The sequence below is a fragment of the Ovis aries genome, chromosome 7 (assembly GCF_016772045.2).
Source record: "Ovis aries strain OAR_USU_Benz2616 breed Rambouillet chromosome 7, ARS-UI_Ramb_v3.0, whole genome shotgun sequence".
NCBI classification, from domain to species: domain Eukaryota; kingdom Metazoa; phylum Chordata; class Mammalia; order Artiodactyla; family Bovidae; genus Ovis; species Ovis aries.
The window spans coordinates 5342875-5358667 of NC_056060.1; the positions used below are offsets into that span (position 1 = coordinate 5342875).

The window sequence follows — 15793 nt, forward strand, 5'->3', positions numbered from 1 at the left end:
AGCCACTGCAGGGACCTGAGCACAACCTGTCACCTCCTCCTCGAATATTTTCTCTTCCTGACGCCACCAGCGTCCTGCTTGCTGCGACACACGAAGTGCGGATTCCGGTCTCGGCAACAGGGCTGGGGATGGGGGGTTGGCCCCAGGTCAGGGGTTCCAATAGACCAGCCGACTCAAGGCCCTGTATGTCGTTGGCGGTCTTCTGGGACCACGCTGGGTAGCACAGCCCTAACCCGCTGGGTCTCAAGAGCTCCCGGCACTATCGCCTCCTCACAGAATCCCCTCTGCCCCCTCAGCCCCTCCGCTGAGACAGGAGCCGAGTGAGGACGGGCCTTGCTGCTGGCTCCCCAGAGCCTGGCACTTAGCAGGGCTTGATAAATATCTGCTGAGCGAGTGAATGAACAAGTAAATAAGAGGCTGGACGACTGTGCCAGGCCCTGTTCTAAACGCTGGGAACAGCACAGTGAACAGGGCAGGCGGGCTGCCTGCTCTGGGGAGGCTGACAGTGCTTGAATTTAAAGCTAGCAGCTGGATTGGCCAAAGGGCAGAGTGGCTTCTTCCTCACTGGTGAGGTAGGGTGGGGGTGGGGGGTCTCTCTGGTTGGGGGTGCTGGCTGCCCGGAGCATCTCTGAGCAGGGTCTGCGTGTTGAGTTGGGAGGCTGACCCTGATAGGCAGATTGGGGTCAGTGGGGGTGAACTGTTACATTTGGAACGGATACACAACAAGGTCCTACTGTACGGCACAGGGAACTATATCCAATCTCCTGGAATAAGCCAGAAAGGAAAACAATTAAAAGAGAACATGTGTATAACTGTTGTGTAGCAGAAATTAACAAAACATTGTAAATGAACTGCACTTCAAAAAAAAGGTCGGGCGGCAAGGAGAGGAGTGCAGGCGTTGCAGTCAAGTGCTTTGCGTCTACCTGCTGCTGAGTCCCGAAGAGGCAGCATGTTGCCTGGCACATAGTAGGTGCTTAGCAAATTTTGTTTAGTGAGTGAAGAGTAGGCAGACCGTGTGTTGGGACAACACAGGTCTAGGGACTTGTGGGAATCAAGAGCGTTAACTACTGGAGTTATTATGACTCACCCTTGAGTGGGGCTTTGCTCTTTCTAGAGCTTTCCTGCCATGGTGATTATGCTCACTGAGCAGGTGAGGGCCCATTGGGCACAGGTTTACAAGAGAGCCCTCTGCGCTGGGCGTTAGTGTTATTGACATAAGCGGCAGGATGGGGACAGCAGTTTCAGCGTAACTGAGCTGCGTCAGGCCCTTCACATCCACAATCTCTCGCATTAGAGTGGCCGAGGTCATGCTTGTCATCACAGAGGAGGGCACAGATGCTCTGAGAAGTGTCAATCTTGCACAGCTGGAACCCAGGTTTACTCTAGAGTGAGGTGTTCAAAAGCTCACAACCTATTTGGGACCCAAAGAGGAAAGTGGATAGATAGTTAAAATACGATGTGATATCCACCTGAGGGGGGGTTGGTCAGAGGAGACTCACTGCCAGGAGGCAGTGGGAGGGCTTCCCTGAGATGAAGAGTCTGGAGCTGAGGTTTAGGGACAGTGGGGCTGGAAAGGTTTCTCAGGCAGAGGGAAGAGCATCTGCAAAGGCATCCAGAGAGCATGGTCTTCCCAGGCACTTGGAGGAGTTAGGTTTGGCCAGAGACTTGGGGAGAAATAAAGATGAGGCTGGGAGATTGTCTGTACCAGGTAGGGGGTCTCAGTTTAGCAGGGTGTGAGCTTCACTCTGAGGATCCTGGAGGGCTTGACTTTGCGCTCTAGAGAGCTCCTCTGGGAGACAGCTGATGAGTTGGGGGACGGGAAGACTCAGCAGCCAAGCTTGTGTTTGATGAGGCGCAGGGCAGAGGAAAGAGCCTCTCAGCCTCCAGGCAATGTGTTGAGTACAGAGATGTGGGTTCTCTGTGAGTCAGCCCTCAGGTTGGCTGACCCACCCTGCAGAGTTGGAAGCCCGCCCGCAGCTCCAAGAAGACCAGTGGGTCAGGTCATTATCTCTGCCCCAGCCTCAGCCCAGCCAAGCCCTCCTCTGCCACCTGACTGCTCCCAAAATGTGTCCTAGCAACCTTGCAGGCTTCACCTTGGCAACCGCATCCTCTGCACTCCCCTATTCTGGCTGGGCTGGAGTGGAAGGAGGAGTCGGGGTCCCTCCCGTCCACCAGACTTGCCTTGCACCCCTGGCTGCCAGCACCCTGGGGCTGATCAGGTGGAGGCTGGCCTATGTGATGAGGGATGTGGGTCTGGACACGGGACAAGACCTTGGACTGAGAACCTCCTGAGCTGTGTTCTGACTGCAGGCCTGGTGCTCTGAGTAACCTTGGTCCAGTATCTCCCACTCCTGGGGCCTCAGTTTTCCCTTCAGTAAAATAAGGAGATTGGACAAGACCGTCTCTAGTGTATAATGTTGTCTTATTCCAGTTATCCCCGTGTTTAATCTTTTCTGTGGTTATTGGTTGGATGCTCTGATGATGGCATGGATTTTAGTGTTGGACTGCAGGCATTTAAATCCTGGTTTGCCTGGACAAGTTGCTGCACATTTCTGAGCCTAGAGTGCTTTCCTCTATAAAGTAAATCGAATGCTATCTCATCCAAAGGGTTGATAGTCACGTGACGGTATGTAGGAAAGAGCTTTGTAAACGACAAAGAGCTACACGAATGTTACCTATTTCATCACGCGGACAGTGCTCAGTAATGATGTATTAAACGCCACCCACCCCACCAGAAACAAGAGCAAGCATTCAGTGATCTTTAGCACAACAATTTCATATTCACAACCACCAATAAGGTAGCTATTATTATTCCCATTTTCCAGGTGAACAAATGGGGGGCCTCCATGGTTAAGTATAGAAGGAACTCAGCCAGACTCCCTGGCTTCAAAACTTGACTGTTGAAAATTTAATGAGGTGGCCACACCAGCATCTCGTCTCTCCATCTTTGGTTTTGCCTCTTGCCTCAAGTCAGGATCTAACTCAGGGTCTGGTGGGTACAGGGGCAACCTTGTCATTTTTTGTGCATCTTCCAAGTGCCAAGAATTGACCACTTTCTCAGGCTTTCACAAGCATGCCACCCCCTCCCCCTCCCAGGGAGTCCCGTTAAAATGCAGATTCTGATTCCATGGGTCTTGGAAGCAGCTGCACTTCCTCATTTCTAATAAGTTCCCAGAAGATACTGACTTTCCTGGTTTGTGATCACACTTGGAGTAGCTGGGTCCCAGGCGTGCGTGAGTGCACGCTCATTCGCTCCAGTCACGTTCAACTCTCTGCGACCCTATGGACTGTAGCCCCCCAGGCTCCTCAGTCCATGGGATTTTCCAGGCAAGAATACTGGAGTGGGTTGCCATACTCTCCTCCAGGGGATCTTCCCGGCCCAGGGATCAAACTCGTATCTCCTGCGTCTTCTGCATCGCAGGTAAATTCTTTACCACTGAGCCACCAGGGAAGGCCCAGCTAGGTCCTAGAAGACTTTAAAGTGAAAGTGAAAGTGAAGTCATGTCCAACTCTTTGTGACCCCATGGACTGTAGCCTACCAGGCTCAGTGGGTTGCCATTTTCCTCTCCAGGGGAATCTTCCTGACCCAGGGATCGAACCCGGGTCTTCTGCATTGCAGGCAGATGCTTTACCCTCAGAGCCACCAGGGGACTTTATCTTAGTAAATCCTGGGGATCAGGTTTAGTTGGCCCCAGGGTCACAGATGGGGAACTGAGGCTTGAGATGCAGTGTGCCTTACTCAGGATCCCACCATGTACAAGACATGGGTTTGAACTGCTTGACTAATGTAGTGTCCTGGGGGTTGTGGGCCTAGCAGTGCCTCCAAGCTGTGTGGTCCCTGCTTGAGCTCTGTCTCCACAACTGAAGCAAGCAGTGATCTCCGAGTCCCTGTTTGGAGATGTTTGTTTCTTTCATCACGAAGAGACTAGTTTTAGATACTGGCTCCCTGTGGGAACAGGGCCCTGGCCCAGGAAGTGTCCCTGCAGGGGAGTGAGCATCTGAGGGTCAGGATTACATTCTGTACGCGAATGACTCATCTTTCAACCTCTTTTGGAATCCTGTCTTTACTTGAAAATATTTTGTATTTTAATCATCATAGATTTTTTGCATTAATCTTATTAAAAAATACTGCACAAAATGATATTTATGTTGATGGCTGAGCTTTTTAGCATCCCCTTACATTTTGCACCTAAGACAGACGCCTCTCCACCTGCCACCCCCCAGCCTGGGTCAGCCCTGTGTCTTCCCCCTCCCTCTCCTGCCTCGTGGCATTAGGATGCTGCCTGCGAGGCACTGCGGTGCCCACCCGGCAGCCAGCCAGCTGATGGATTTATTTCCCAGCAGGAGAATCCATCACTTTGCTTGCCTTTTGGCTGACCTGCTCTGGAGGCGGCAGTGGGGACTGTGGGTCTGAAGAGGTCCCAGGGATCTCTCCGATGTGGGCTTTGTCATATCAGGTCCCTTATGGCTAGTGTGATAGAGGTAAATGATTCAGAACTTAGATTCTGTCACCTCTCTGCTTCAGCCAGTCTTCAAGGCCCTGCCAGCTCTGCCCTCTTCTCTACCACCTTCCCCTTTGCTCAGTAGGTTTCTGTCCTGTGATCTCATCAGGCTTATTCCTACCCCAGGACTTTTGCACTTTCTGCCTGGACAGCTGCTTCATGATCAGCCGCTTCTCCCTGTCCAGATGTTGGTTTCAATGTCTCTTCCGTCAAGCCTCCCCAGGCTTCCTTACCTGAGCAGCCCCACTCTCCTTAGCACACCTCTTCTTTTATTTCCTTCCTAGCACTTACGTAACTTGGTGGAATTATACTTGTTTACTCGCTTATTCCCTCTGTCTCCACTAGAATGTGTTTTTATTTCATTTTTCACTGACTCTCCAGCTCCCGCAAGAGTTACTGGCCCATCACAGGTGCTCAGTAAGTATTGAGGGATCAATGAGCCATATCCTGAGCTTCGGTTTCCACATTTGTGAAATGAAGTACAACTCTAAGCCCACACTGTCAGAATCAGAGGCCAAACAGCCTGGGCGGACTGGCTGTAGTGTTCCCATTTCACAGTTGATGAACCTGAAGCCCAGGGAGGTGCAAGGACTTGCCCAAGTTTACCCAGCTGGGAAGGTCTGGGGCTGGGGTTCTCCCCAGTTTGGAGAAGCGCCCACTTCCATGCCTTGCTCAGAGGAGGCAGTCAGCAATGTGAAAACTGGATCTGAGTGCCTCTGAGTATCTTGCCATCTGCTGCTTGAACTGCAAGACCCTACTTGCCCGCCCAGCTGTCACAGCTATCTGACAAGTCAGAGACAGGAATTCTAATGGCTGGTTTTTGTGGAACACAAAGTCCTGCTTCTTGCCAATGGAGAGATGCATTTTCTCTGCATTGGCAATTACCACACTGAATGTCTGGGGAACGGCTCTCATCTTCCAGGCACTTTACCAAGATTAACTTCTGAACCCCATGCAGCACTGCTTGCTGCAGTTTGAGGGGGTGCCTGGGGGACTGTGGCCAGCAGTGTCTCTGTCACAGGGAAAGCTGGGGTTTGGAGGGGCTTGAGGCCCCCAAGTCAACATCTCCAGGAGTTTATTTTCCTGAGAGCAGTTCCTCCACTGTCTAAAATGCCCTGACCTTCTCAAGGATTCAAGGATTCTGACTTTCCCTGCCCCATTTGTTCATTGGTTCAGCAGCGTATCTACAAATATTTGCTGAGACTATCCTAGGCATTCTTATAACCCTGAGGCTGCAACGGAGAACAAAGTGAAATGTATAGTGTCCTTGCCCTCCTACAATAATGGATCTGTAGGGGAGACAGATGACAGTGTCTAGTAACTGGCTGTGTGACTCTGGGTAGGTTCCTTTCTATTTCTGGGCCTTTGGGTTTCAGTTTATTCTCCACCCCTAATCCCCCCTATTTAAGAGACTTTGATGACTTCTCACTGCAAAAAAAAAAAAAAAGAAAAAAGAAAAAAAAAAAAAAAGGCAAGATGGGAAACTTCCCTGGTGGTCCAGTGGTAAAGAATCACCTTCCAAAGCAGGGGATCTGAGTTGATCCCTGGCCAGGGAACTAAGATTCACATGCCTGAGGGCAACTAAGGCCATGCGCCACAACTACTGCACCACACGCTCCAGAGTTCACGCCCTGCAACCGGACAAGCCCACACTCCTCGACTAGAGAAAGTCCGAGTGCCCCAACAGAGACCCGGCGCAGCCGTAACAGCCATTGGCTTGCAGACAAAAGACAGGCAAACCAAGACGGGCCTCCCTGGCCTGAGCGTCAAGGCCCCTCAGTGCTGGGCTCTCGCTGAACTTTCCCAGCACGTTCCCTGCCTTCCCACCCCCATTTTGCCACATTTTTATTTAACCAACACTCGTTCGTCACTTTGTAAATGCCAGGCACTGTCTAAATGCTTCACAAAATGTAACCTGTTGAATCCTAACAGAAACACCTTGAAATGTGTTGTGATTCTCATCTCCATCTTAAAGATGAGGACCCTGAGACACACAGAGGTAGGTAATTCGCTTGAGGGTACACAGCTGCTAAATGGGCCAGGCCGGCTGGCGCTCTCTTCCGGCATCCCACTGCCTCTATGTTCCCTCCCTGCCTGTTTCAGACACCAGTCCTGCCATCTCCTTTTCTAGATACAACTCAACAGACATTGCCCACTTCCAGGAAGCCTCCCCTGATGTCTCCGAGGTTGAATGAGCTCTTCTTGTCTCGGGGTTCCTGCGACGCCTTGCACATCTCCCCACAGTAGCCCTTCCCATGGAATACACTTGTTCTGGTTTGTGTATCGTGCTCTATATTGGATGCTGAGCATCTCAACGGGGGAGGCGGTGTTTCACCCTCTCTGCTCCCTCTTGCCCAGCCCAGCATTCCCAGATCATGCACTCTGCATGCTGCAACCAGAGGCAACTTTTAAAAACAAAACTAGTTTTTATCACTCCACTGCTTGAATAGCCAGTGACAATCCATTGCACTTAGAAGGCTTTGCACGGTCTGGTCCTTGCCCACCCCTCCTTATCTGCTCTCACTCTCCTTCTCACTCACTTGGCTTCTAGCCACTTTGGTTCCTGTCTCCGCAGACAGTCCAGGCTCACAATAAATGCTCTGTTGAGCTATTCCTTCTGCCTGGAATGTTTTGCCCCACATCCACGTATGACTGACTTTTTTTATTATTTGGGCTTCAGTCCCATGTCTCCATTGCAGACAGACCTCCCCTATTGTTTGTTTGTTTGTTTGTTTGCTTAACTGTTTTCATATTTGCCTTTTACTTACTGTTAATGACTGTGTCTATTGCAAGTCTGTAAGCCCCATGAGAGCAGGGGTCTGGAGGGTCTTGCTCAGCACATGGAACAGTGCCTGACATAATAGCCGCTCAATGAGTTCATGTTGAAGGAAGAGTAGATGCTCTCCAAGGTCTCTTTGGGGAGATACAATTCAACTAAGCCCGGATAATATAATATAACTTATCTAATTTGGTCTCATCTCAGGCTAAAAGCTAGGATAATTTCACAAGCTGAAATTCATGATCTTCATTACCCGCCTACATCTTACCTGCAATCATACGCCTAGAAATAAGGCCACTTTATTGACTATTCTCTGCTGACTTCTCTTCATCAGGGATGCTTAAACTTCTTATACATGTTTTAATTTGTCCAACTAAGACTCAAGGAAACTTGTGAGATATTGCCCTCACCATTTTGCAGGCAGGGACATCCCTGAAAAGAAAAACTGCTGACTTGAGAAGTGCCCAGAGCCCAATGGGAGCACACACTCTCATCACAGCCATCACATTTCATCAACAACAGGAGAGACATCATGCTCCAGGAAGGCACAAGAGCTGAGCACTGCCAGTGCCTGGGCCAAACGCTACTCATTTAAAACCCCAAAGGAATGGCTATCTGTAGCCGAGAGGGATGTGCAGCCAAATTCAGGGCAAATGGGAAGTCTTCACATACTTCCGGTTAAAGCAGGCAGGATGGACACACATGCGCAGAATTGAGGTCTAGGTGGCTAAGTGCAGAGCTATTGCTAATGTGCAGCAGCAAGAACAGAGGCACCATCATCCTCAACTTTCTCCAGAAAGATATGAGAGGGAGCTGTGTCAGGGCGCCTCAGAGACCAGTTGTCACACATTGCCACCCTCTGGAGAACCAGAAAGGACCCTTCTGCCCTACTTCTGCCTCTTCCTTCTGGCTTCTTTGAGGTGGGGAAGGAAATGGCATCTCAAGTGGAGGGGCTGAGAAACTTCTAAGGCCTAATCTTTTGGGCAAAATGGAGAACTGAATAGAACTCTGGAATTTTAAGTTCAAAGGTCTTGGCTCTGGTCTCAGCCCCGTAGGAACTTGGATACATTCCTCCCCATCTGTGTCCCTGTCTTCTTCATCTGTAAAATATGGCTGTTGGGTTGGATGGTTTCCATGACTTCATAGCTTCTGTATTTATGAGCTTATGATTCAGATGACTTTGAAAGGAATCTCAGTTTTTTCTTCTTCTTTATGGGGCTCTATTTGCCTTTTGATCAGTTTTGCCAATAGTCACTGGCCCCTGGTCATAGTATAGGTAGTAGAGAGTATTCTGGCTTGGTAAAACTTGTAGAGAGTTGATGTACCCTTTGCTTTTCCTAAAATAGTTTCTCTAAAGCATGTGGCTTATCACCACAGTGATTGCTTCTCTCAAAACTTTATACTAAGGAACAGGAATGTTCAGAACACATTAAGAAGAGAAAGCCATGGTTTGAGTTAGTGACTTCTAAGGTGGCATGGCATTTGAATGGCAGAGGTTGTTGCTGATGTTAAAATCCTTCTTATGAAGTGACAGGATGTCTTAGCTTTGCTTCAAAATAAGTCTGTGTTTGTGTGTGTTTGTACATGTATGTGTGATGAGAGCGGGTGTGGGTATAGATGAAATAAATTGCCCAACTGTTGAAGCTAGATGATGGGTACGTGGGGGGTTTATTATACTATTCTTTCTATTTTAAAAAATATGTTTGAAATATTTCATCACAAAAGGGCCTTTGGAGCCTGACTCCAGCTTTCTCTACACTCTCATTTCCTAGTCCCCATCCTGAGGACGCTGTGTCACAGTGACATCACCCTGGTGGCTGTGATTTCACACGTGGGGCCCCTACTCACAGCTCTGTCTGTTCAAGGTAGTTTTCCTCCTTTCCTGCCTCTGTGATCTCACAGCCTCACATACTCACCTTAATTACAGCACAATCATATCACATTGCAATTGTTTACTTTCTGCTTCTTGTGCTGGTCTGTGTCCCTTTCAGGACACTTCTCTGTCTCCCTAGCTCACAGCCAGGGCACATGAGTCCTCAGCACATGTTTACAGAGGGAATAATATCAGGAATAGTAGTTATTATTTTTTGAGCACTTATTATGTGCCAGGCATTGCCCTCATCTCATTATATAGGTATTTCATTAAAGCCTCACTACAAGTGGGTACTATTAACCTGTCTTCTCAGAAGGTCACTTCCAAGGTCACAGACTTGTAAGTGACAGAGCTGAGATTTGGACTCAACTGAAACTACTTGGCTTTTCTCTGCACATCTGGTATTTTAAGACTTCTCTATCAATCTTACACAACAAGTCCAGGATTTGGGGAGCATGAATAGGCTCAATTTTGCTACAAAATTGCTAAGTGACCTTGGGCAAATTACCTTTGCCCCCTGAGCTCAGTCTTTCCATCTCCCAGTGAGACTCTCAGTAAGCGAGGATCACGTGATTCCAGGGCCCTCCCTGCTTCAGCAGAGGAAAGGTTTCCTCTTCCACATTTGATCTCCTGTCGCCGAACTGGCCTCCCTGTTTGGGAATCTCCTAGCTTCTCATCCTCTTTTCTGGCCACTTGCAACCTCCCAGAGTCAAGCCATTTTCACAACCTGCTGCCCAGGTCCCCTCCTTACCCCTTCTTTCCTTGCGGGCTTCACTCTGGAGGTGGGGGCGGAACCCTAGGCAGGAGGGAGGGGGAGCGTGTAGCCGCCGGCTTCGTGAGGTTTCCCCGCGGTTTCTCGGCCCCCTTCCCCCCACGGAAACTCAGCCTCACACTTTCTAGGGATGTTCCGGGGACAGTCGGAGTCAGTGATTGCAGCTGCCAGCCTTAGGCATCTGTGTTAGGCTTTCTGATGAAGTCCGCGGTCCGGAGCTAGCGTGGAGGCGGGGATTTGGAAGAGAGAGGGGGCGGCGCACTCCTTCCTCTTAGCCTAGGCCCAACCTGCCCAACTGTAGCCCGGGACCTTTCTGTGCCGTCTCCCCTCCCATCCTCTTTTCGACTTCCAGCTGGGACCCGCCATTGCACCGCCAGGCCTTGGCGAACTGCAGACCCAAGCCAAGAAACGCGCGAATATGACTAGGCCCCCTCCCCTGCTCGCCTCTGGCGCTGCTCTGGGGGAAGTCGAAAGACCCCCACGGAGGTAACCACCCACTCCCAAGGAACGCAGGAGGCCCCAGCCAGCCCCCTGTCTTTGTTCGCGGCTCGCTAGGAAGGTGGCGCCCGGCGAGAGCTGTCCGCCGCTACGGTGCTGACGCGGGGAACGGAGCCCGCGGGGGCGGAGGACTGTCCTCCGCGACCGCGGTACTGAACCCGGACCGAACCATTAGAGGAGCCGGCCCGGCGGGCGCGGTCCGCCTGTGCGAGAACTGACCCCAGGGAGAGGACGCGGCGGGGCGCGGGAGCTGTCCCCGAGGTGGTGCTGAAGCGAGTTGGAGCCCGTGGCGCCCTCCGCCTCGCCCCGGAAGAGCCGGCGGCAGCGCAGAGCTACCCGGAGAAGGAAGGAGGGCGGAGGAAGCCGCCCTCAGGGAGCTCAGCAGCGCGGGGCCTACGGCTAGGGTCTCTCCCGCGAACCTGCTCCAGCGGAGGAGGTGGCGGCTCCGCAACCGAGAGCGAGCGCGAGTTCTACGAACCTGTTGGAAGCTGCAGCTCCACCGCGGCCGACCAGGGCGCCCGGGACCGAGGTTCTGGAGCGCCTCTCCCTGCCCCCTCTTCCTGGACTCCTCCGCGGAGGCGCTCCCTCCTGCCCGGGCTAGCACAGGTGCACGCAGGGGGCGCCGAGCCCCTCTTCGATCCGCCCCGAATGTCCGTCGGGCTGCAGGGCGCCGAGTCGACAGGCCTCCCCCAAGGGCAGACACGCTCCCAGGGAGACCCAAGCTTCCTGAGAAAGGAGGCGGGGGCTCGCGACGGGGACGAGAGAGGGCGCCAGCAGAGGTGTCTGTAACCCAGAGGGAGGCATGGGGGAGCTCCCCAGAGTCATTTCTATCCTGAAGTTTAGAGACAACAGGGTCCTGTTGCTTAAGGGACAAAGGGCATCCTGCTTTGGAAACATCTCTCCCCCCCGCCCCTCTTCGTTTCCCGGGTTAACGACCAAATGCAGATCTTGTACCTGCTCTGCGGCAAACTCTATTCACTGGTCCAACTGCCTTTCGTGCCTAACTCCAGTCCATCATCTACCATTCCTTAGAGAGAGCTTTCTAAACCTGCCCTATTTACCGTGCATCTGTAATAAAACACAAGCTTCCCTGGTGGCTCAGACGGTGAATCAGTCTGCAATGCTGGAGACCTGGGTTCGATCCCTGGTTGGGAAGATCCCCTGGAGGAGAGCATGGCAACCCACTCCAGTATTCTGGAGAATTCCCATGGACAGAGAAGCCTGGTGGGCTGCACTCCATGGGGTCACAGAGAGTCAGACATGACTGAGCGACTAAGCACTAGCACCAGTAATAAAATATAAGCACTTTGGTGTGGAATTTAAAGATCTTCTGCCAGGAAGACCAAGGGCCTCCTCTCCAGCTGTGTTCTTGTCGGGACAAACAAGCATTCCTTCTGAACAGGATCACTGCTGTGCCTTAGAACCTGCTGCTCCCTTTGACTGGAACTTTCTTCCCCCTTACTACTTATGCTTTGTCTGCGAGTCAAGGTGTCTTCATTCTTAAAGAAAACTTCCCTAATCTCTAAGGCACAATCGACTCTCTTTTCTAAGCTCCCTCAGCCTCCACATTCCTTCACTAGACTCCTTGTCACACTGTCTTGTAATTACTTATGTATCTATATCCCCTGTTACCAGGCTCATGAAAACTGGTTTCATATTTTGTCTTCCTCTGTGTCTCTGTCTCCTAGTGTGGTGATCGACACACAACAGAATAGCTGAATTATGTACGCTGAATGAGTGGGCACATGACAAACAGAGGTCAAAGTAGCTTCCCTTCCTTCCTGTGATTGTTCTTTTGAACATATGTACATATATATGACTATATCAACATAGAATTCCTTCAACATATGAGTATATATTCAAGTGAGTAATCTTATAAAGGAAAGGAATATATACATGGATGCATATATTAAATAGATATATAAATCACAGCCTGCAAAGTCCCACATGGCAGCATTCCTGCCTAGCTTTCCTGCCTCATCACCATCAACTCTCCCCTGACTCAGTAATTTCACCTACAGCAACTTCTGTTTTGTACCAAGCTGCTCTTTGTGTGTGTGTGTGTGTGTGTGTGTGTGTGTGTGTGTGTGTAGCAGAGTTTTATTAAAGTAAGAAAAGGGGCAGAGAAATCTTCTGACATAGACATCAGAAGGGGGATGGAGAGTGCCCCCCTTGCTAGTGTTAGCAAGGGAGTTATAACTTTTTAAATTAGTTGTTACAATGAATCAAAATGTCTCAAGGTTGTAAAGATCTTACTAGACCCACTCCCATAATTTACCTTTTAAGATAATAGGGTTAGTCAGAAGGTTTTCAGGAAGGAGAAGCTGTCCTCAAGGAGGATACATTGTTATATAATCTTAGCACAGAGTTTAAACTGAGTTGTTCCTTGTATAATCATCACTTCCTGGCTTAAAGAAAAAAGCGTTTTATGTACTAAGACTAAGGAATGTAGAGAAAAAGAGATGCTTGTCTTCTCCTCCTCCTTGAGAAACCCAGACCCCTCTTTCCTTGGGGACCCCCGGACTTCTTATCAACCTGCCTAGAAATTGACTCTCTCGTTCCCCCCTTTTCTTTTAGGAGAATTATGTTGCCAAGGGAAGGGGTGTCGTTTCATTTCATAACTACTTCCTGCTGTGATGGGGCACTGTCCCTAAATTGTTGAGGCAACGTATTCTCCTAACCCTCATATCGAGGGTCTCTGATCCAGGGGCCCCAAGCAATAGTTGGAGGAAGTTGTGCCACTCGTAGGAGCTTGGACAACCATTTGTAACCTAAAAGCTTTCAGACGGTTAGAAACAAACCCTGTTTTACAGTTACAGATGTAAGGCAAACAGCAAAAACAATTAGAATGATTATGATTAAGATAGTTTTCCACCATGGGGAGCTAGTTAACGTTCCTCCAAGTGAGGTGACTGAGGCTTCAGGAGAACCCATAGTCTGAATCATCTTGTTCATGTGTTTAGTAAAGCGAGTAACATTAGTACTCATGTTGGGTATGAATAATGGCACAAGTTCCTCCTTGTGCAGCCGTTAGAATATCTAAGGCCAATCTGTTTTGTAAAGCCACCTTTCCAATTTGTATTTGTTCAGCATTAAGGGCTGAAAGTTAGTCAGAGCATCAACTCGTAGGATAATATCTGATCTGTGGTTCCCAGAGAGGGAACAAATATTGCAGCCAGATAATCATACCAGTGAAATATAGATCTTGCCCTACGAGTTTTAGAGTGTGGCAGATTGGTAGGCGTCTCTGGAAGCTCTGAAAATATGAAGCCATGAGTAAAAGTTAGACCTAGGGTGCATCTTCCTATCCAGCCGGGGGAAGCCAAACCCACAGGGAAGAGCCACATAACCAGTAGGTCCTGTTTGGAGCAAACCAGTGTGACTGAAGGATCCAGTCCCAAATTCTTTTTTTCTGTTTTCTCTATTTTGAACCCTTGAACCTTGATCTGAGTCCTTCTTGTCTTTTGGGTTTCAGCTCAAATGTCTGCCCCTAAAGAGGCCCTTACTGGCGACACTAATGTTTGCTTTCTGAATTACTCTTTGACATTGTCTGCTTTATTTTTCCTAGTAATTATTATTCTGACATTATTTTATTTGTAGGTTTTCTTGCTGATCAGTGGCTTTCCTTCAACTGGAATTGAGACTAGGGCAAATATCATGAATGTCTTACTCCATGCAGTATTTTAAGTGATTAGCAATCCGAGGGGCACTCACCTCATACCAATGCATCTATGGTCCGTTTCTCCCTGGGAAGATTTTAGCTATTTTGCTGGTCAGTATGCAATCTTCTACTAGGTGTAAATTAACCGAGAATATTAAGGAAAGAAGATCACACTGACATTCCGTGGGGTGGGGAAGAAGAGGAAGTGGAGGGCCATAGATACGTGGCTGTGAGATGACAGGCCTGAATCACAGTCTCTTTCACCACGCTGGCCCGCTTCTCCATACCATAGAAAGCACTTTCATACCCACAGTCCCAGTTGATATCATAGCAACCCGATCTGGTACATATTGTTCTCCCCAACATGAAAAATAGCTGAGGCCAAAAGAGCGAGACTCACTTAACCGAGATCACACAACTTGTAAGTGGTGATGCCATTCCTGGTACCGTGCTGTGAGCTGGGGATCTAGAACTAAGACACGGACCCTGGAGAAGGGAAAGACACCCCACTCCAGTCCTTTGGCCTGGAAAATGCCATGGATGGAGGAGCCAGGTAGGCTACAGTCCACGGGGTCTCAAAGAGTCAGACATGACTGAGCAACTAACACTTTCAACAACTTTCAGTGCAGTTCTATGAATAACAGTAGTGGTTCTCAACCTGGAGATGGCTGAGTTGGAAAAGAAATGAATAGCCTACCAGCTGCAGAATAAACTGAAATTCTTTTCAATAACAATGTCAATTTGTTCAGTCCTTTCCAGGTATCAGGTACTATACTAAGGGTCTTACACATGTTGTCTCCATTTATCATTCCTACCTATTTCTATCCCCATTTTTTCAGAGCTAATAGAACCTTTGGGCCAGGAAGGTCCCCTGGAGGAGGGCATGGCAACCCACTCCAGTATTCTTGCCTGGAGAATCCAATGGGCAGAGGAGCCTGGTGAGCTACAGTCCATGGGATTGCAACAATAGGACATGACTGAGCTACTTAGCATGCAACAGAACCTTAGGGAGGCCGACTAACTTGGATGAGGTCATGAGGCTGGTAAACAGCTCAGCTGGGACTTAACTCAAGTTTGTTTGACTCAAAGCCTGAATTCTTAACCATTATGCACCCCAGACTTACTGAATCTGAATGTCTGGTGAGCAGAGATGGCCTGGAATTTGAAGATGATCTTTAGGTCATTCTATTGTATCTTAACTCCTTTGAGAAGCACTCCTGTAGAGAGTGTGGCAGACGGAGAGGAAAAAGGGATGAAAGCTATCCATGGCAAGGGAGGTTGAGATTTAGTCTTGAAGGATTAAGAGTTTCTAGGTAGAAAAAAGGTAAAGTATATCAGTCAGAGGGAATGGAATGTACAAGATCCTTGAAGTATGGAAATTAAGGGACTTGGTTTGATGTGAATGGAGACGAAGGCTGATGGGAGGGATGAGAGATGGGAAATGAGTCTGGAATGCAGTTTGGAGTTGACTGTATGCCTTTATCCTACAGGCAGCAGAGAATCATTGAAAGGCAAGAGGTCTTCTTTAATAACTGCCATCATCACCTTGATCATCTCGCAAGAACAACATTAGATAAGTCCTTTATAATTTGCAAAGTGCTTTCTATAATACTAACAGAAATACTGCTCTAGAGTGATGCGGACCTGAAGCTCCATGACGGCCCCATATCGTTGGGCTTTTCTTATTGTTCCTAGTACCTAGCAGAGA

General features: G+C 49.3%; 1 protein-coding gene across 1 annotated transcript in view; it reads right to left on the reverse strand.

Moving 5' to 3' along the window:
* Positions 1–11133, reverse strand: part of CPLX2 (complexin 2) — an 89226-nt gene extending 78093 nt beyond the window's left edge. Inside the window, exon 1 of the mRNA XM_012180649.5 lies at positions 10903–11133. The gene's annotated coding sequence lies outside the window, so the exon portion shown is untranslated. The remainder of the gene's footprint in view (positions 1–10902) is intronic.
* Positions 11134–15793: the final 4660 nt, after the last annotated feature.